The sequence below is a fragment of the Zalophus californianus genome, chromosome X (genome assembly GCF_009762305.2).
Source record: "Zalophus californianus isolate mZalCal1 chromosome X, mZalCal1.pri.v2, whole genome shotgun sequence".
Classification (NCBI taxonomy): Eukaryota; Metazoa; Chordata; class Mammalia; order Carnivora; family Otariidae; genus Zalophus; species Zalophus californianus.
In genome coordinates this window covers 54,459,547-54,482,704 of record NC_045612.1, presented here as the reverse complement: position 1 = coordinate 54,482,704, position 23,158 = coordinate 54,459,547, and the positions used below count along the sequence as shown (strand labels likewise).

The 23,158-nt window shown below is 35.8% G+C and overlaps 1 pseudogene; it reads right to left on the bottom strand.

Moving 5' to 3' along the window:
* Window positions 1–3,570: 3,570 nt before the first annotated feature.
* LOC113930444 lies at window positions 3,571–23,133 on the bottom strand (annotated as a pseudogene).
* Window positions 23,134–23,158: the final 25 nt, after the last annotated feature.

Here is a 23,158-nt window from a genome sequence, read left to right as displayed (position 1 = left end):
AAAATATAAAGTTTTTATAATAAATATGAATAATCAGAATAAGAGTGAGTATCATTTACTGAATGCCTACACTTGTCAGCAAGTATTCTTAGTTTAAGTTTATTGTATTATGATATATATATACATATATATATAAATCAATGCATGGATATTTTGAAATAAATATTTTCTGGTTATATTTTCTATACAATTTGGAACTTCTGTACATTTCTACAAAGGCTTTACACTTGAATCATGAAATATTGAGAATTTGAGATCTAATTTAGACATACTCACTTTTAAAAAATGGGTTCTGTTTGCCTGTCTTTATTCTTTAGCTTAGCTGTTCATTTCTGAATATCAAAAATGAACACATGTAAATACTTCCACCTTCAATCAGAAATAAATTATTACACAGACTCAAAAATCAGCTCTCTATTTTGCAAATGTGTAATTTTTTTATGAAGAAAGGTTATCAAAATGCTTTATGACAATTCTTTTGTTCTATTGGGGTTATCAGTTTGAAACTAAAATGCATCATGGAGGGGTGCCTGAGTGGCTCAGTCGGTTAAGTTTCTGCCTTTGGCTCAAGTCATGATCCTGGAGTCCTGGGATCCAGTCCCCAGTTGGGTTCCCTGCTCAGTGGAGAATCTGCTTCTCCCTCTCCCTCTGCCCCTCCATCCATTCGTGTTCTTTCGCTCACTCTCTTTCTTAAATAAATAAATAAATAAATAAATAAATAAATAAATAAATCTTAAAAAAACTAATAAAATACATCATGGAGAGTGTGCTTCTTTTTTCCTTATTTTGATAGGTGTAAAATTTTATCAAAGTAGAGCTGCCAGTCGTTCTGCATGGAGAACTGGTGTTATGCACAAACAATGAATCATGGAACACTACATCAAAAACTAATGATGTAATGTATGGTGATTAACATAACATAATAAAAAAAAATAGAGCTGCCTAAAACAGTAGTACTGTTGCATATGCTAGTCATTACACTTTAGGGTAAATCACATTTTTATCTCCATAGCCCTGTGGACTTGATCACAAACACTCTTCAAATGTGGGAAGAATCAAACTCCACAGTTCTCATTTAAGGAAATAATATATTTTACTAATCTTCAACAAAAGGAGCTTTGAAAATGTCTTTACTCTGTAAGAATCTGGCCCCTTCTTAGTCCTTGTTTCAACTATTCAGAATGAAAATCATCCATACCTTTTATCTTAAAATAACTTCAGCTCTCTGAGGATTCAATAATTTCTGTGTGAAATATCTGAAATGTTGAAATCTTATTTCAGAATATTTATTAAATTGGAATTTAATGCATAAATGAAGTAAGATAGAGAAATAATTTAGGCCAATTTTCATTCTCTTTTAACACTGTTGGAAAAATATTTCTATACTACTAAATGGCAGAAAAAAGCAATATTTACTTTTTTAAATTATTTATTTTATTTGAATTCCAATATAGTTAATATACAGTGTTAGTTTTAGGTGTACAATACAGTGATTCAACAGTTCCATATTTACTCAGTGTTCATCAAGATAAGTGTACTCTTAATCCCCTTGAAATCAAATCAATGAAAGATTATCAGTGTCAAATGGGGGACATCTTAATGTTATCTGATTCTGACTGCACTTTAGGATTTATTAACAAATTCTGTACCTTCTGCATCTTAATTTTTACTTTCAGTATGTTTTTTCTAATGTGTTCTTCCACAGCTTTTATTTATTTATTTATTTATTTATATTTAAAATTTATTTTATTCAAATTCAATTAACATAGTGTATCATTAGTTTCAGATGTAGAGTTCAGTTATTCATCTATTGCATATAACACCCAGTGCTCATCACATCACATGCCCTCCTTAATGCCCATCACCCAGTTATCCCATCCCCCCATCCACCTGCCCTCCAGCAACCTTCAGTTTGTTTCCTATAGTTAAGAGTCTCTTATTGTTTGTCTCTCTCTGATTTTGTCTTATTTTTCCCTCCCTCCCCTTTGATCCTCTCTTTTGTTTCTTAAATTGTACATATGAGTGAAACCATATGATAATTGTGTTTCTCTGATTGACTTATTTCACTTAGCATAATACCCTCCAGTTCCCTCATGTCGATGTAAATGGTAAGATTTCATCCTTTTTGATGTCCTCTTCTTTATCCATTCATCTACTGATGGACATCTGGGCTCTTTCCATAGTTTGGCTATTGTGGACATTGTTGTTATAAACTTGGGTGCAGGTGCCCCTTCAGATCACGTTTGTGTCTTTGGGTAAATACCTAATAGTGCAGTTACTGGGTCATAGGATAGCTATATTTTTAATTTCTTGAGGAACCTCCATACTGTTTTCCAGAGTGGCTGCACCAGCTTGCATTCCCACCAACAATGTAAGAGGGTTCCTCTTTCTCCACATCCTCGCCAACATTTGTTGTTCCCTGATTTGTTAATTTTAGCCATTCTGACTGGAGTGGGGTGGTATCTCATTGTGGTTTTGATTTGTACTTCCCTGATGCTGAGTGATGTTGTGCATTTTTTCATCTGTCTGTTGGCCATTTGTATGTCTTCTTTGGAGAAATGTCTGTTCATGCCTTCTACCCATTTCTTGACTGAGTTATTTTTTTTCAAATATCAGTGGCATTTTATTTGGGAAGTTCTATGTACTACATAGGTGTTAACTTCCTTTCTTTTACCACCCCTTGTAAAAAAAAATCAGAAAGACTTAAAAAACTTAACATGTAAAATCTCTTAGTTTCTTTAGTCTTAGGTTAAAAAAAAAGTGGTGCCTTTCTTTTATGACAATACTGCTTTTTAAGGAGAATTCATAGTCTGTCCTTATGCTTACTACAGATTTATACTCCTTCCTGGGGGAAAAATGGTCAATGTTTCTTTTTCCTTTTAATAAATTCCTTTCTTGATTATTACACATTATCATTCCCCACTTGACACCTTCTTAGAAATTGATTGTTGGATGCATTTTTTCATTTGGCAAAAATTCAATGTGGCTTTGTGTGGGATGACTAAGTGTCAGAAAGAGCAGTGTTGATTTCTGGTTTTGAGAGGGAAAATATATAGGGAGATGCATACATTCCTTGGAAGAACAAATGTAACAGACTGAAATAAGGTGTGCACAGAGTTAAGAAGGCTGATAAACAATACTTGGTCTTGAATTCTGTGACTGTCAGCCACTGAAGACTGCAGTGTAGGCCAGAATATAAATCTCTGCAAGAATAAGTTTTGTTAGACACTACAAAATGACAGAGTCTGCTTTATTTTTTTTCCAAGTGTATCAGAACAGACACACGCAAGGAAGAGCAGTATGCTCATATGCAATGAGTTGTTCCCCCTGAATGATCATTTATGAGCTTTTCTGCAAATTCTCTGTCAACCTAGGCACTGGAAGAAGAGAAAAGAAGGGTCCTCTTAAAATATACTTCCATCTCTAACTCACCCAACATCCCAGGTCTCCTTAGCTCTGTGATTTGCCAGGCCAAAATGAAGTTTAAGTATGTGTCATTCTAGGTTATCTGGAAACTGGTTCACTGGGGTCATCTCAGAAAATCTGGGTGTGCCCAAGACCGCAGCAAGCCTACCCAGAAGGGTATGCCTTAATGATCTTCACATCATCCACAGGGCGGTCCTGGGAGTTTGTTTCCACCATTCCTTCTCGATTCACCATTCCTATACCCTGGAACTCTCAGCCAGAAATGGTGTGCTTGCCATCAAGCCCCTGTGAAGTTCATCTTCAAACTGTTTGTCATAGATAAATGCACTACCTCGACCTGTCCCTTTTGGGTCACCTCCCTGGATTATGAAGTCTTTGATGATCCTGTGGAATTTGGTGCCATTGTAGTAACCTCAACATGCCAGCTCAGTAAAATTCTTACAGGTCTTTGGAGCATGTTTCCAGTATAACTTCAGCACAATGATCCCCATGCTGGTCTCCAAGTATACATTTGGTGGCTGCCAGGAATCTGGGGGGATGTTACCCAATGTGCAGCTACGAGAATCCTGCTGCCAGGATTATTTGTTTTTTGGGTGTTGAGTTTGATAAGTTCTTTATAGATCTTGGATACTAGCTCTTTATCTGATAAGACATTTGTAAGTATTTTCTCTCATTCTGTAGGTTTTTTGGTTTTGTCAAGTGTTTCCTTCACTGTGCAGAAGGTTTTTATCTTGTTGAAGTCCCAATAGTTCATTTTTGTTTTTGTGTCCCTTGCCTTTGGAGACGGGTCTAGCAAGAAGTTGCTGTGGCTGAGGTAGAAGAGGTTGCTGCTTGTGTTCTCCTCTAGGATTTTGATGGATTCCTGTCTCACATCCATTTTGAGTTTATCTTTGTGTATGGTGTAAGAAAGTGGTCCAGTTTCATTCTTCTACATGTGGATGTCCAATTCTTTTATTTTTTATTAGTTCTTTGGATTCTCAATAGGAAATTACATTTCATTCCAAATATGTATTAGGCTCCAATTTCTCAATTGTTTTATTACTTCTAATAAAAATTCAATAGATTTCACCTTTTCTTAATGCTCACATGATTCTGTAACTATTTATAATCTTAAAGGAACAACATTCTGAAATATATCCAATGCCATTGCCATTTTTGTTTTGCTTGACCCCCTTTACAAATGAAATTAAAGTTAATTTCCTCAGATGTCATATGAATTCACATGTCCTACTGACACAAATGTATGGAGTAATTCTGTACCTATTCTTAAGGCCAAACCATTTATTTCTTACTTAAAGAACTAATGAAGATACATTATAGTACATTTCTTAATTACACAGATAATATGATTAATACATGATACAGAGTTAAGAAATTACTTCTTAGATTAGATTTAACATCTTTTATTTTTGATAGATTTGAAATGAGTTGATTTTTGATAATAAATTGTTCCCCTTAAAGCAAAAGTTGACCTGGATTCAATGTGTAAATAATATTAAAATGTTAATGGGCTTTGTTTTTAAGGGAAAAGCTGAGACTAAGGAGATCTGGGTGACTTTAAGCAAATCAATTTTCTTTCTAGATTTCTCTTTCTAGTCTGCAAAACTGAAGAGCAGCATTAGGTGATGAATTTCTGTGGTTCACTTAAACACAACATTTCAATCAAAATTATAAAAGTATAATATGGATATCAGATAGCAAAGCAGACTTGTTAATTTTAGGAAGAATGTTAAAGGAAATTAAATATTTTGTTACCAAAATTTAAATAAAATTTGTCATGATTTTTAAATATAGTAATTCCCCACTTATTTTCAGCAATTTCAAATATATAGGATAAGATTATAAGTAACTAGAAAATGGCCCCCATACACTTTACTCTTCAAAGGCTATACTGTGCTCTCATAAACCTACTTATTTATTAATTTTATAATGCTAAAATTGTTTTTCAAGCACATGTAGATTAAATATGCATCCTATTTAATTTTAATTAAGTGTATATTAAGACATTGATTAAAAATCCAATTTTAAAAATCATATAATTCATGGGTAATTGTTTCCTTCATAAAGGTATTTTCATATTTTAGAAAGAATAATTTGAGTGCTTTCATTTTATTTTATTTATTTTTAATTTTTTAAATTTGCGTATCATTGACACACAATGTTACATTGTTATATTAATTTCAGGTGTACAATATAGTGATTCAACTTCTCTATATGTTATGCTATGCTCACCACAGTATAGGTATCATCTGTCACCATACACTACTATTACAATATCATTGACTATATTCCCTATGCTGTGACTTTTATACCTGTGACTTATTCATTCCATAACTGGAAACCTATATTTCCTGCTCTCCTTCACCCATTTTACTCATTCCTCCTACCACAAACCTACTTATTTGACTATTTCTTCTTTTTATACATTTCCCCAACATTTTAATTTGAAAAAATCCAAACTTACATGGAAATTGAAATAATAGAATGAGTAGCCATATAATACCTCTCACCAAGATTCACAAATTGCTAACATTTTGCTACATTTGCTTTCTTTCTCTAAGTAGACACACACACACACACACACACACACACACACACACACACTTTTAGAACACTTTCAGAGTACGTTGTTGATGTTATGACACTTTCGCCCCAAGTACTTCAGCATTATGCATCCCTTAATGTGAACTTTCTCCTACGTAACCACAAAATTATTACTACACCCAGAAATTTAAATGTGTACAAAAATATTGTCTACCATATTAATCATAGTCAAATGTCCCTAATTATTCTAATAATAATCTATCAGTTATGTCTTTTAACTGATTTAATATCCAATCAAAACATTAACATTTTGAAGAATTTAAGCCAGTTATTTTGTACCAATAGCACAAACTGGATTTGTCTTATTTCTTCCTCATTATTAAATTCAGATTAAATGTTTTTGATAAGATTACTACGAAGGTGATATGTATTTGCATAACATCAAAAAGCACATAATTACAATTTGACCCATTATTGGTGATGTGGAATTTAATTAATCACATAGATGATGGCTGCCTCAAAATGTACCTTTCTTCCCTCTAAAGTTACCTTTCCCTTAGAAATTAACAAGAAAATTGTGAGTTGACAATTTGAGACCACGTGAATATCTTGTTCCCTGATACCCTTTCACCCAATGGTTTTACCATGCATAAAGAATCATTAGTACAATTCTTGCCCAAATTAGTCATTACATTATGATTACAAAAATAGTGATTATCTAATTTCATTATTCCTTAATACTTATTAGCTAGGATTTTTCTTTAAAAACTTTCTTATTAAAGAAGTTTACAAAGATACACAAAACAGAATAATATAATCCTATGTATTCATCACTGAGGCTCAACAGTTGTTGACATTTTACCAATGCTTCATTTACTTTTTTATGTTGGCATGCTTTTGTTGCTGGAGCATTTTAAAACAAATTCCAGACAAGATATCATTTCATGCCTACTTAAAAAAATAAACCACAATTTAAGTAAGCTGTATTATCTATTTTCCTGCTAGATTAGAAGTAATGTAGTAACCAATTTAGAATATACAGAGAAATGTTGGCGACAAACTACATGAGAGCAGTGAGTTTTAACAGCTCAGAGTGAAAGAGTGCAATGAAAAAATAGATACAGAATATGGCTGTGTGTTATAGAAAAATATAATACTGAATATTTATAATGATAATCCTGAGTTATCCAAAACTTGGGCAAAGTGTTTAATAACTATATGTCTCTTTTTATGCCAGTACCATGCTGTCTTGGTGATCAGAGCTTTGTAATATAGCTTGAAATCGGGCAACGTGATGCCCCCAGCTTTGTTTTTCTTTTTCAATATTTCCTTGGTGATTCAGGGTCTTTTCTGATTCCATACAAATTTCAGGATTGTTTCTTCCAGCACTTTGAAAAATGTCGTTGGAATTTTGATCAGGATGGCATTGAAGTTATAGATTGATCTGGGTAACATAGATATTTTAACAATGTTTATTCTTCCAATCCATGAGAATGGAATGTTTTTCCATCTTTTCTTGTGCTCTTCAGTTTCTTTCATGAGTGTTTTGTAGTTCCTCGAGTATAGATCCTTTACTTCTTTGGTTAGGTTTAATCCGAGGTATCATGGTTTTTGGTACTATTGCAAATGGAAAGGTTTCTCTAATTTCTCTTTCTACAGTTGCATTGTTAGTGTATAAGAAAGCAACTGATTTCGGTGCATTGATTTTGTATCCTGCCACATAACTGAATTGCTGTATGAATTCTAGAAATTTGGGGGTGGAGTCTTTTGGGTTTTCTACATAAAATATTGTGTGATCTACAGGCTATCAGATTGGATTAAAAAACAAGACGCATCCATATGCTGTCTGCAAGATTCATTTTAGACCCAAAGACACCCCCAGATTGAAAGTGAGGGGGTGGAAAACCATTTACCATGCTAATGGACACCAAAAGAAAGCTGGGGTGGCAATTCCTATAACAGACAAATTAGATTTTAAGACAAAGACTGTAATAAGAGATGAAGAAGGACACTATATCTTATTAAAGGGTCTATCCAACAAGAAGATCTAACAATTGTAAATATCTATGCCCCTAACATGGGAGCAGCCACTTTTATAAGGCAATTAATAACAAAAGCAAAGAAACACATTGACAACAATACAATAATAGTGGGGGACTTTAACACCCCCCTGACTGAAATGGACAGATCATCTAGGAAATAAAGACTTCAAATGACACACTGGACCAAATGGACTTCAGAGACATATTCAGAACATTCCATCCCAAAACAACGGAATACATATTCTTCTCTAGTGCCCATGGAACATTCTCCAGAATTGATCAAATCCTAGGTAACAAATCAGGTCTCAACCGATACCAAAAGATTGGGATTATTCCTTGCATATTTTCAGACCACAGTGCTTTGAAACTAGAACTCAATCATAAGAGGAAAGTCAGAAAGAACTCAAATACATGGAGGCTAAAGAGCATCCTACTGAAGAATGAATGGGTCAACCAGGAAATTAAAGAAGAAATAAAAAAATTCATGGAAACCAATGAAAATGAAAACACAACTGTTCAAAATCTTTGGGATACAGCCAAGGTGGTCTTGAGAGGAAAGTATATAGCAATACAAGCCTTTCTCAAGAAACAAGAAAGTTCTCAAATACACAACCTAACCCTACACCTAAAGGAGCTAGAGAAAAAACAGCAAATAAAGCCTAAATCCAGCAGAAGAAGAGAAATAATAAAGATCAGAGCAGAAATCAATGAAATAGAAACCAAAAGAACAGTAGAAGAGATCAACGAAACTAGGAGCTGGTTCTTTGAAAGAATTAACAAGATTGATAAACCCCTGGCCAGACTTATCAAAAAGAAAAGAGAAATGACCCAAATCAACAAAATCATGAATGAAAGAGGAGAGATCACAACCAACACCAAAGAAATACAAACAATTATAAGAACATATTATGAGCAACTCTATGCCAGAAAATTAGATAACCTGGAAAAAGTGGGTGCATTCCTAGAGATGTATCAACTACCAAAACTGAACCAGGAAGAAATAGAAAACCTGAACAGACCTATAACCACTAAGGAAATGGAAACAGTCATCAAATATCTCCCAACAAACAAAAGCCCAGGGCCAGATGGCTTCCCAGGGGAATTCTATCAAACATTTAAAGAAGAACTAATACCTATTCTCCTGAAACTGTTCCAAAAAATAGAAATGGAAGGAAAACTTCCAAACTCATTTTATGAGGCCACCATTACCTTGATCCAAAAACCAAAGACCCCATCAAAAAGGAGAATTACAGATCAATATCCTTGATGAAAATGGATGCAAAAATTCTCACCAAAATACTAGCCAATACAATCCAACAGTACATTAAAAGGATTATTCACCATGATCAAGTGGGATTTATCCCTGGGCTGCAAGGCTGGTTCAACATCCGCAAATCAATCAACGTGATAAAATACATTAACAAAAGAAAGAACAAGAGACATATGATCCTCTCAATAGATGCAGAAAAAGCATTTGACAAAGTACAGCATCCTTTCTTGATCCAAACTCTCAGAGTATAGGGATAGAGGGTACATACCTCAATATCATAAAAGCCATCTATGAAAAACCTACAGCGAATATCATTCTCAATGGGGAAAAGCTGAGAGCTTTTCACCTAAGGTCAGGAACACAGCAGGGATGTCCATTATCACCACTGCTATTCAACATAGTATTAGAAGTCCTAGCCACAGCAATCAGACAACAAAAAGAAATCAAAGGCATCCAAATCGGCAAGGAGGAAGTCAAACTCTCCCTCTTTGCAGATGATATGATACTGTATGTGGAAAACCCAAAAGACTCCACCCCAAAACTGCTAGAACTCATACAGGAAAACAGTAAAGTAGCAGGATATAAAATCAATGCACAGAAAACAGTGGCATTCCTATACACCAACAACAAGACAGAAGAGAGACAAATCAAGGAGTCGATCCCATTCACAATTGCACCCAAAACTGTAAGATACCTAGGAATAAATTTAACGAAAGAGGCAAAGGATCTATACTCAGAAAACTATAAAATACTCATGAAAGAAATTGAAGAAGACACAAAGAAATGGAGAAACGTTCCATGCTCATGGATTGGAAGAACAAACATTGTGAAGATATCAATGCTACCTAGAGCAATCTACACATTCAATGCAATCCCCATCAAAATATCATCCACTTTTTTCAAAGAAATGGAACAAAGAATCCTAAAATTTGTATGGAACCAGAAGAGACCCTGAATAGCCAGAGGAATATTGAAAAAGAAAAGCAAAGCTGGCGGCATCACAATTCCAGACTTCCAGCTACATTACAAAGTGGTCATCATCAAGACAGTATGGTACTGGCACAAAAACAGACACATAGATCAATGGAATTGATTGGACAGCCACATGCAGAAGAATGAAACTGGACCATATCCTTATACCACACACAAAAATAGACTCCAATTTGTTGAAAGACCTAAACGTGAGACAGGAGTCCATCAAAATCCTAAAGGAGAACACAGGTAGCAACCTCTTCGACCTCAGCCGCAGCAACTTCTTCCTAGAAACATCGCCAAAGGCAAGGGAACAAGGGCAAAAATGAACTATTGGGATTTCACCAAGATAAAAAGCTTTTGCACAGCAAAAGAAACATTCAACAAAACCAAAGACAACCGACAGAATAGGAGAAGATATTTGCAAATGACATAGCAGTAAAGGGCTAGTATCCAAAATCTATAAAGAACTTATCAACCTCAACACGCAAAGAACCAATAATCCAATCAAGAAATGGGCAGAAGACTTGAACAGACATTTTTCCAAAGAAGACATCCAAATGGCCAACAGACACATGAAAAAGTGCTCAACATCGCTCGGCATCAGGGAAATCCAAATCAAAACCTCAATGAGATACCACCTCACACCAGTCAGAATGGCTAGAATTAACAAGTCAGGAAACGACAGATGTTGGCGGGGATGTGGAGAAAGGGGAACCCTCCTACACTGTTGGTGGGAATGCAAGCTGGTGCAACTACTCTGGAAAATAGTATGGAGGTTCCTCAAACAGTTGAAAATAAAGCTACCATAGGATCCTGCATTTGCACTACTGGGTATTTACCCCAAAAATACAAATGTAGGGATCCGAAGGGGTACGTGCACCCCAATGTTTATAGCAGCAATGTCCACAATAGCCAAACTGTGGAAAGAGCCAAGATGTCCATCAACAGATGAATGGATAAAGAAGAAGTGGTATATATACACAATGGAATATTATGCAGCCATAAAAAGGAATGAGATCTTGCCATTTGCAGTGACATGGATGGAACTGGAGGGTGTTATGCTGAGTGAAATAAGTCAATCAGAGAAAGACCTGTATCATATGACCTTACTGATATGAGGAATTTTTAACCTCGGGAAACAAACTGATTGTTGCTGGAGTGGTGGGGGGTAGGAGGGATGGGGTGGCTGGGTGACAGACATTGGGGAGGATATCGTTGTGAATTGTGCAAGACTGTTGAATCACAGATCAGTACTTCTGAAACAAATAATGCAATATATGTTACGAAAAAAAAAAGAAGAAGAAGATAGCAGGAGGGGAAGAATGAAGGGGAGTACGTCGGAGGGGGAGACGAACCATGAGAGACGATGGACTCTGAAAAACAAACTGAGGTTTCTAGAGGGGAGGGGGTTGGGGGGATGGGTTACCCTGGTGATGGATATTAAGGAGGGCACGTTCTGCATGGAGCACTGGGTGTTATGCACAAACAATGAATCATGGAACACTACATTAAAAACTAATGATGTATGGTGATTAACATAACAGTAAAAAAATTAAAAAGAAAAACCATGTCATCTGTGAAAAGAGAGTTTGACTTCTTTGCCAATTTGAATACATTTTATTTCTTTTTGTTATCTGATTGCTGTTGCTAGGACTTCTAGTGCTATGTTGAACAATAGTGGCAAGAATGGGCATCCTTGTTGTGTTCCTGATCTTAAGGGAAAGGCTCTCAGCTTTTCCCCATTGAGGATGATATTCACTGTGGGCTTTTCATAGATGGAGTTTATGAACTTGAGGAGTGTTCCTTCTATCCCTATACTCTGAAAAGTTTTAATCAGGAAAGGATGCTGTATTTTGTCAAATGTTTTTTTCTGCATCAATTGGGAGGACCATATGGTTCTTATCTCTCCTCTTATTAATATGTTCTATCACATTGATTGATTTGTGAATGTTGAACCATGCTTGCATCCCAGAGATAAATCCCAGTTGGTCGTGGTGAATGATCCTTTAAATGTTTGTTGGATCCTAATAGCTAAGATTTTGTTGAGGATTTTGGAATCCATATTCATCAGGGATACAGGTCTGAAATTCTCCTTTTTGATGGGGTCTTTGCCTGGTTTGGGGATTAAGGTAATGCTGGCCTCATAGAATGAGTCTGGAAACTTTCCTTCTGTTTCTATTTTTTTAAACAGCTTCTGGAGAATAGGTATTATTTCTTCTTTGAATGTTTGGTAGAATTCCCCAGGAATCCATCAAGCCCTGGACTCTTGTTTTTTGGCAGGTTTTGGATCACTGCTTCAATCTCATTACTGGTTATTGGCCTATTCAGGTTGTCAATTTCTTCCTGTTTCAGTCTTGGCGGTTAATAGGTTTCCAGGAAGGCTTCCATTTCATCCAGATTGCTCAGTTATTGGCATGTAGTTGTTGATAAAAATTTCTAATAATTGTTTCTATTTCCTTGGTGTTAGTCGTGATCTCTCCCCTTTCATTCATAATTTTATTAATTTGGGTCCTTTCTCTTTTCTTTTGGATAAGTCTGGGGGGTGGTTTATCGATCTTATTAATTTTTTCAAAGAACCAGCTTCTAGTTTCGTTGATCTGATCTACTGTTTTTCTGGTTTCTAATTCATTGATCTATGCTCTAATCTTAATTATTCTCTTCTAATGTGTGGCTTGGGCATCGTTTGTTGCTTTTTCTCTAGTTCTTTAAGGTGTAGTGTTAGTTGGTATATTCGGGATTTTTCTATTTTTTTGAGTGGGGGTTGGATGGCTGTGTATTTCCCCCTTAGGACCACCTTTGCAGTATGCTATAGGTTTTGGACTGATGTGTTTTCATTCTTATTGGTTTCCATGAATTGTTTAAGTTCCTCTTTGATTTCCTGGTTGACCCAAACATTCTTGAGCAGAGTAGTCTTTAGCTTCCAAGTGTTTGAATTTCTTCCAAAATTTTCTTGTGATTGAGTTCCAGTTTTAAAGCATTATGGTCTGAGAATATGCAGGGAATAATCTCAATCTTTTGGTATTGGTTGAGACCTGATTTGTCACCCAGTATGTGGTCTATTCTGGAGAAAGTTCCACGTGTGCTAGAGAAGAATGAGTATTCTCTTGTTTTAGGCTGGAATGTTCTGTATATATCTATGAGGTCCATCTGGTTCAGTGTATCATACAAAGCTCTTGTTTCTTTGTTGATTTTCTGCTTAGATGATCTGTCTATTGCTGAATGTGGAGTATTAAGGTCTTCTACAATTAACGTATTGTTATCAATATGATTGTATTTTGGTTAACAGTTGGCTTATGTAGATGGCTGCTCCCATGTTGGGGGCGTAGATATTTACAATTGTTAGGTCTTCTTGTTGAATAGACCCTTTAAGAATGATATAGTGTCCTTCTGTGTCTCTAAGTACAGTCTTTAGTTTAAAATCTAATTTCTCTGATATAAGAATTGCTATCCCAACTTTCTTTTGAGGTCTGCTGGCATGGAATATGGATCTCCATCCCTTCACTTTCAGTCTGGATGTATCTTTAGGTTCAAAATGAGTCTCTTGTAGACAGCATATGGATAGGTCCTGTCTTTTTATCCTATCTGCAACCCTGTGCCATTTTATGGGGGCATTTATGCTGTTCACATTGAGAGTGATTTTTGAAAGACATGAATTTATTGTCATCCTGTTGCCTGTGAAGACATTGTTTTTATAGATTGTCCCTGTAAATTTCTGTTGTATATCACTCTTGGGGTCTTTCTCCTTTTATAAAACCCCTCTTAATATTTCTTGCAGAGACGGTTTAGTGGTCACATATTCTTTCAGTTTCTGTCGGTCTTGGAAGCTCTGCATCTTTCCATCCATTCTAAATGACAGCCTTGCCAGATATGCATCTCACCATCCATTCTAAATGACAACCTTACCAGATAAATTATTCTTGGCTGCATGTTCTTCTCGTTTAGTACCCTGAATATGTCTTGCCAGCCCTTTCTCTCTTGCCAGGTCTCTGTGGATAGGTCTGACGTTATTCTGATCTTCCTCCCTCTGTACGTAAGGAATCTCTTTCCCCTAACTGCCCTTAAGATGGTTTCCTTGTTTCTAAGATTTGCAAGTTTTACTATTACATGCCGGGGTGATGGCCTGTTTTCCTTGATCTTGGGAGGGGTCCTCTCTGCCTCTAGGACATGAATGTTTGTTTTATTCCCCAAATTAGGGAAGTTCTCAGCTATGATTTGCTCAAATATATCTTCTAGTCCTCTCTCTCTCTCTCCACCCCCTCAGGGATTCCAATAATTCTGACATTGGAACATTTCCTGGTGTCACTTAGTTCTCTGATTCTATTTTCATTGAATCTGAGTTGGTTTTCCCTGGCCTCCTCTTTTCCCTTTTTATCTATTAAATGGTCTTCCAGGTCACTAATTCGTTCTTCTGCCTCACTTATCCTAGCTGTTAGATTATCTAGATTAGATTGGATCTCATTGATATTATTTTTAAGTTCTGCCAGTTCAGCTTTCATTTCTGCCTTTAGAGACTCTATGTTGCCATTAATTGATTTTTCCATTCTAGCTATTGTCTTCACAACTGCTAGCCTGAATTCCATCTCTGACATCTTGGTTGTATCTGAATCCATTTGTAAATTTGTGGCATAAGTCATAATCTCTGAGTCTTTCTTATTTTGGGTGTTCTTCCTACTAGTCATTCTATTGATGGGTGGTTGAGGAAATGTATAGAATCCAAATTATTGACCACAAACCAAGCAAGATGCACCTGTTTTCTAGGGACCTTAGGGTTGCTGGCCTCTTGTTTTCCCAGTCTGTCTTCTGAGGGAGGGGCCTGCCATGCTGTTTGGGTAGAGTTGCCTTACCCCCTGTGGTGGAGCATGGGCTCAGTGAAAACCAGTTCTGGGGGCTTTTGTTCTCTGGTGGCTTTCCCTGGTGGCTTTCCGAGTCTCTTTGGAAAGTCAGAACAGAAGAGACCATTTCCAACCCTCTGCCTCAGAGCAGAGAGATCACAATCTGTTCTTCCGTGAGCTCTCCAGACCACACTCTCTCCATTTCTGTCTGTCCTGCTATAAACTGCAGCGTCCTGGGTTGTGTGCCCCTCAGCAGGGCTCCCGGTCCTCGCCTCCAGGTTGGGGCTCATCTTTGCCCTTTTTGCTTCTAAAACCGCCAGCTGCCCCCAGTTTGCACACACCACACTGATGCTCCAGTGTCCATCCGGGGACTGCCCTAAAGTCCTTTCCCCGTTGCTACCACTTTGTGAGTCTGTGCCCCATCCACAGCACAGGAGGCTATTGCTCACTGGCAGTCTAGGATCCCAATGGCCAGGCTCCTCCCCCCTTCTGTTTATCCTCCGATATCTGCCCACGGAATCACGGCTCCCCACTTCATACCTCAAAACCAACAGCCTGCAATATTCTGTTTGTAGAGATCCAGATCTATCTTCTTATATCTCAGGCTGATTTCATGGCTGTTCAGAGTGGTCTGGTAGATATCCAGCTCCATTCTGGGGACTGGTTGGAATAGGGTCCCCTACTCCTCCACCATCTTTTTGCAGTCCTTACTAAAAGCTTTTTAAATAAATACAAGGCTTTGTACTTGAGTAGGTTATCTTAAGTTGTTAGAAATTTCACCCATAAGGCCAGATATGAATGAGACAGTATTATGCATTAAAAAGTAATAAATATAATAGTTTCACTTTGGGCCCTGGCACCTAAAGTGCAAATAAATCTTTAAATGGGCTATAAAACATATAAGACATGTAAAGATGTGAATCACAAAAATTATCATTTAGTCATAATATGCTTCCCAGATATCAGCACTCAGACTAGAGAGATTTAGGGATGACTGAATCTGTAAGCAGATATGAATCATTTTGTAGTGTGAATCCCAGAAGATAAGTATAAAAACACCTATGTTTTAAAACAGGCCATGTGAGTCCTCAACTGAATGGAAGAGCCATAAATGGGAATTGAGCTTGGTCAGACCAAGAATAAGCTTTATTATGATACTCACATAGAGGGCTTTGGGAATCACCTCTCAACAATATGTCTAGTGATATATTAATTAAAATGAGCAATAACTCATCATATTACACTTTGCAACAAATTAAGAGTTCTTCCAGTGAGACATTTTTCTAGACTAATGTCCATTTCCAGAAATGAAGACATGCTGACATTTTGAAAGTACTATACTTGGCTGCAAAAGTCCATTTTATAACAGCAATATTGGTACCTGGCTCCATTTTAGCATAGAAACTTTAGGAAAATGCAAATGTGGACAAGGATTTGGTATCTGGAATATTAGGCAAAAATGAAAGATCAAGAAGTGTTGGAGAAACTCTAAATTTACTTCCTAATGAAACAAAAAAGATTTATGAAAATTTTGGCCAAAGTCATATATTATTTTTTTTCTTTTTACAAGTAAGTTATTTTAAGGGACTTTCTACCCATTAACAGCATAACTAGAAGTGAAAGCTAGTTTCAGTCATCCCAAGTCATCACAATCATTTGATAGTGAATTGAAGTAATTGAAAAGTGAGAGGAGTCAATTAACTGTGAGGATGGAAACCAATTTGATTTACTCTTGAGAATGGAAAAGTTGTGACAGAAATTTGTAATGAGAGAGGAACATTTAAATATTTATAGTTTTGAATGGGAGCAATATTCAATTATGAGAGAGAAATTATAGAGTGGCATCATTGGGTGACTGATTAAAATAGATGAGATCATGGAAGTTGAGAAAACAAGGTGTCACTGTTAAACATGTTGAAATCGGTGACAGCATAGGTTGAGAGAATCATAGGTTGATCTGCGGACTATGAGATGCTAATGTCAGTGAAAATGATGGAAGTATACCCTAGACAGTCTGATAGATGAATATAATATGAAATAGGAAAGTGGTTTTAAAATATGGCTAAAACTTCAAAAGGTAATAAATTTTAAAGATTAGAGAACTGTGGTGGGGAAATAGTAAAGAACAAGGATTATGGCAGCTCACATTGATCAGAAAGAGTAGCCTCTGTTGAAGGAGGTTTTGAAGCATGTAGGTTTGGCTAAAAGGTTTTATTCCTGTTTAAAGAATGTAAAATTGGTACTATTTCCCCGATGACATTCTTATTATCCTCAATATACACAACATATCTTCCTTGTGTATCATACTGTTAATTTTTTAAGTTTTTATTTAAATTCTGGTTAGTTAACATACAGTATAATATTAGTTTCAGCTGTACAATATACTGATTCAACACTCCCATACAACACTCAAAGCTCATCACAAGTGCACTTCTTAATCCCCATCACCTATTTAACCAATACCCCCATCAACCTTCCTTCTTACAACCATCAGTTTGGTCTCTGGTTAAGAATCTGTTTCTTGGTTTGTCTCTCTCTTTTTTTATCCCTATGCACCTTGGCTTTGTTTCTTAAATTTCACATATGTGTGAAATCATATGGTATTTTTCCTTCTCTGAGTGATTTATTTCAGTTTATCATAGTACTCTCTAGCTCCGTATATCTCATTGCAAATGGCAAGACTTCATTCTTTCTATGATTAATATTCCATTTTACACACACACACACACACACACACACATCACGTCTTCTTTATCCATTTATTAACAATTCATCAGTCGATGGTCACTGGGCTGTTTCATAATTTGACTTTTTAGATAATGCTGCTATAAACATCGGATGCATGTATCTCTTTGAATTAGCATTTTTGTATTCTTTGGGTAAATACCTAGTACTACAATTGCTGGATCTTAAGGTAGTTCTATTTTTTTAAAGTATTTTTATTTATTTTTTATTTTCGAGAGAGAGAGAGAGAGAGAGAGAAAACAAATGGGGAGAGGAGCAGAGAGAGAAGCAGGCTCCCCGATGAGCAGGGAACCTGATGTGGGACTCAATCCCAGGACCCCAGGATCACAACCTGAGCCGAAGGCAGATGCTTAACCAACTGAGCCACCCAAGTACCTAGGGTAGTTCTATTTTTAACTTTTTGAGGAACCTCCATACTGTTTTCCAGAGTGGCTGCACCCGTTTGCACTTCCACCAACAGTACAGGAGGATTCCACTTTCTCCACATCCTCATCAACACCTGTAGCGACTTGTGCAGTTGATCGTAGCCATTCTAAAATTTGTGATGTGATATCTCATTGTAGTTTTGATTTGTATTTACCTGATGGTCAGTGATGCTGAGCATATTTTCATGTGTCTGTTGGCCATCTGTATGTCTTCTTTGGAAAAGTGTCTGTTCATATCTTCTGTTCATTTTTAAACTGGATTATTTGTTCTTTGGTGTTGAGTTAGATAAGTTCCTCTTATAGTTTGGACACTAACTCATTATCAGATATGTCATTTGCAAACATCTTCTCCTATTCTGTAGGTTGCCTTTTTGTTTCATTGATTTTTCCTTCACTGTGAAAAGCTTTTTATTTTGAGGTAGTCCCAATACTTTATTTTTGCTTTTTTTTCCCTTGCCTCAAGAGACATGTCTACAAAGAAGTTTCCTGATGATGAGGGAAGTTGAGCATCTTTTCATGTGTCTGTTGGCCATCTGTATGTCTCCTCTGTAAAAATGTCTATTCATGTCCTTTGCCCATTTTTGATTGGATTATTCATTTTCTGGGTGTTGAGTTTTATAAGTTCTTTATATATTTTGGATACTAACCCTTTACCAGATATGTCATTTGCAAATATCTTCTCACATTCCGAAGGTTGCCTTTTAGTTTTGTTGATTGTTTCCCTCATTGTCCAGAAGCTTTTTATTTTGATGAAGTCCCAATAGTTTATTTTGCTTCTGTTTCCCTTGCCTCAGGAGACATATCTAGAAAGAAGTTGCTATGGCCCAGGTCAAAGAGGTTCCTGCCTGCCTCCACATCTAGGATTCTAATGGATAAATGTCTCACATTTAGGTCTCATCCATTTTGAATTCATTTTTGTGTATGGTGTAAGAAAGTCATCCAGTTTCATTCTTTTGCAAGTTGTCATCAGTTTTCCCAACACCATTTGTTGAAGAAAATTTTTTGCGTTGGATATTCGTTTCTGCTTTGTCAAAGATTAACTGGCCATATAGTTGTGGGATCATTTATGAGTTTTCTATTCTGTTCCATTGATCTCTGTGTCTATTTTTGTGCCAGTAATATATTGTTTTGATGACTACACCCATGTAATATAACTTGAAGTCTAGAACTGTGATGCTTCCAGCCTTGCTTTTCTTTTTGAAGGTTGTTTTGGCTATTTAGGGTCTTTTATGGTTCCATACAAATTTTAGAATTGTTCGTTCTAGCTTCGTGAAAAATGCTGGGGTATTTTGATATGAATTGCATTAAATGTGTAGATTACTTTGGGTAGTATAGACATTTTAACAATATTTTTTCTTCCAATCCTTGAGCATGGGATGCTTTTTCATTTATGTGTGTCATCTTCAGTTTTTTTCATCAGTGTTTTATAGTTTTCAGAGTACAGGGTGTTCACCCCTTTGGTTAGGGTTATTCTTAGGTAGACTACCGTTTTTGATGAAATTGAAAATGGGATTGATTTCCTTACTTTCTCTTTCTGCTGCTTCATTACTGTTGTAAAAAAATTAAACAGATTTCTGTGCATGGATTTTGTATCCTGCAACTTTGCTGAATTGGTGTATCATTTCTAGCATTTTTTTGGTGTAGTCTTTCAGGTGTTCTATATAGAGTATCATTTCATCTGCAAATAGTGCAAGTTTTACTTTGTCCTTGCCAATTTGGATGCCTTTTATTTCTTTTTGTTGTCTGATTGCTGTGACCAGGACTTTCGGTACCATGTTAAATAACAGTGGTGAGAGTGGACATCCCTGTCTTGTTCCTGACTATGGAGAAAAAGCTCTCAGGTTTTTTTTTTTCCCACTGGGGATATTAGCTGTGGGTTTTTCATATATGGCCTGTATTATGTTGAGGTAGGTTCCCTCTGAACCTGTTTTGTTGAGGGCTTTTATTATGATTGGAGGTTGTACCTTGTCATATAACTTTTTCTGCATCTATTGAAATGATCATATCGTTCTTATCATTTCTTTTATTCATGTGGTGTGTCATGTTGATTGATTTGTGAATATTGAACCACCCTTGCAAACCAGGAATAAATCCTACTTGATTGTAGTGAATGATTTTTTTAAATGTATTGTTGGATTTGGTTTGCTGGTATTTTATTGAGAATTTTTGCCTCCATGTTCATCAAGGATATTGGCCTGCAGCTATCTTTAATAGTTATCTTTATCTGGTTTGGTATTAGGGAAATTCTGGCTTCAGAGAATGAATTTGGAAGTTTTTCTTCCTTTTCTATTTTTTTGGAATAGTTTGAGAAGAATAGATATTAACTCTTCTTTAAATGTTTGGTAGAATTTTCCTGTGAAGCCATCTGGTCTTGGACCTTTGTTTGTTGGGAGACTTTTGATTACTGATTCAATTTCCTTGCTGGTTATTGGTCTGCTCAAGTTTTATATTTCTTCCTTTTGCAGTTTTGGTAGTTTATATGTTTCTAGCAACTTATCCATATCTTCCAGTTTGCCCAGTTTGTTGACATATACTATTTTATAATATTCTATTATAATTATTTGTATTTCTGTGGTATTGGTTATTTCTCTACTCTCATTTGTAATTTCATTTACTTGGGTCCTTTTTATTTTCTTTTTGATAAGTCTGGCTAGAGGTTTACCAATTTTTTTTTTTTAATTTTTTCAGAGAACAAGCTCTTGGTTTCATTGATGGGTTCTACTCTTTTTTTTTCAGTTTCTGTATCATTTATTTCCACTCTAATCTTTATTATTTCCTTCCTTCTGCTAGCTTTAGTCTTCATTTGTTGTTCTTTTTCTAGCTCCCTCAGGTGTAAGGTTGGATTATTTATTTGACGTTTGTCTTGCTTCTTGCAACATGCCTATATTAGTGTATACTTCCTCTTAGGACTGCTTTTACTGCATCCCAAATTTTTGGACCATTGTGCTTTCATTTTCATTTGTTTCCATGTATTTTCTTTATTTCTTCTTTGATTTCCTGGTTGACCCATTCCTTCTTTAGTAGCATGTTCTTTAACCTCCATGTATTTGTTGTCTTTCCAAATTTTTTTTTGTTGTTGACTTCAAGTTTCATTGCATTTGTGGTCAGAAAAGTTGCATGGTATGATCTCAATCTTTTTGTATTTGTTGAGGTAAGATTTATTACTTAATATGCAATCTATTGTGGAAAATGTCCCATGTGCACTTGAAAAGAATGTGTATTCTGCTGTTTTAGGATGTATTGTTCTGAATATATCCATTAAGTCCATCTGGTTTTATATATCATTCAAAGCCCTTGTCTCCTTGTAGATTTTCTGTTTAGGTGATCTATCCATTAGTATGAGTAGGGTGTTAAAGTCCCCTGCTATATTGTTATTATCAATGAGTTCCTTTATGTTTGTTGTTAATTGTTTTATATATTTGGGTGCTCCCATGATGGATGCATAAATATTTACAATCATTAGATCTTCTTGTTGGATGTTCTCCTTAATTATGATATGGTGCCCTTCTTCACCTCTTGTTACAGTCTTTGTTTCAAATGTCTAATTTGTCTGATATATGTATTGCTACTCTTTCTTTTGACATTAATTTGCATGATAAATGTTTCTCCATCCCCTCACTTTCAATCTGCAAGTGTCTTTAAGTCTAAAATGAGTCTCTTATAGGTACCATATAGATGGGTCTTTTTTTTTTCAACCATTCTGATACCCTATGTCGTTTGATTGTTGTATTTAGTCCATTATATTCAGAATAATTATTGATAGGTATGTATTTAATGCCATTTTATTACATATTTTGCCATTGTTTTTTGACATTTTCTCTGATTCTTTCTTGTCTTTGTCACTTTTGATCTCTCCTTTCCATTCAAAGTGTACCCTTTCATAGGTCTTGTAGGGCTGGTCTTGAAGGGTGGTCACAAAACTCCTTTAATTTTTGTTCATGTAGGAAACTCTTTATCTCTCCTTCTATTCTGAATGATGGCCTTGTTGGATAACGTATTCTTGGCTGCAGATTTTTCCCACTCAGTACTCCAAACATATCATGAAACTCCCTTCTGGCTTGCTAAGTTTCTTTCTTTCATTCTTTTTTTTCTTTTTTTCAGACTTCTTGCCAGGACTTTATTTTGAAAGAGCATTTTATTTTATTTTATTTTATTTTATTTATTATTTATTTTTATTATGTTCAGTTAGCCACTGTATAGTACATAATTAGCCCTTGTTGCTTGCCAAGTTTCTGTTGAGAAATCTGCAGCTAGCCTTATGGATCTTCCCTTATAAGTTAAGGAATCCTTTGGTCTTGCTGCTTTTAAGATTTTTTCTTTATCACTATGTTTTATAAATTTAATTACATTATGTCTTTGTGTTGGCCTGCTTTTGTAATTTGGATGGAAGTTCTCCATGCTTCCTGGATCTGGATGTCTGTTTCCTTCCCCAGATTAGTTATGTTTCCAGCTATTAGTCCCTCAAATAATTTTTCTGCCCTCCTTTTCACTCTTGTCTTCTTCTAGGACTCCTATAATATAAATGTGATTATGTTTGATGGAGTCACTGAGTTTCCTAAGTCTATTCTTGTGTTCTTTAATTCTTTCTCTCTTTGTTCAGCTTCATTATTTTCCATTATTTTTTCTTCTACATCACTAGTTTGTTCCTCTGCTTCTTCCAGCATGCTGTTTATTGCATCAAGCCTTTCTCCAATATCATTTATTGAAATCTTCATGTATGATTGATTATTTTTTAACTCTTTTATCTCTGTGGTAAGGGTTTCCCTGAAGTCTTCTATTCTTTTCTGAAGCCAAGAGAGTATCATTATAATTGTTGCTTTAAATTCTCTATCAGCCATGTTATTTACATGTGTTGCACTTAGATATCTGGCCATGGCCTTATCTGGTTCTTTCATTGGG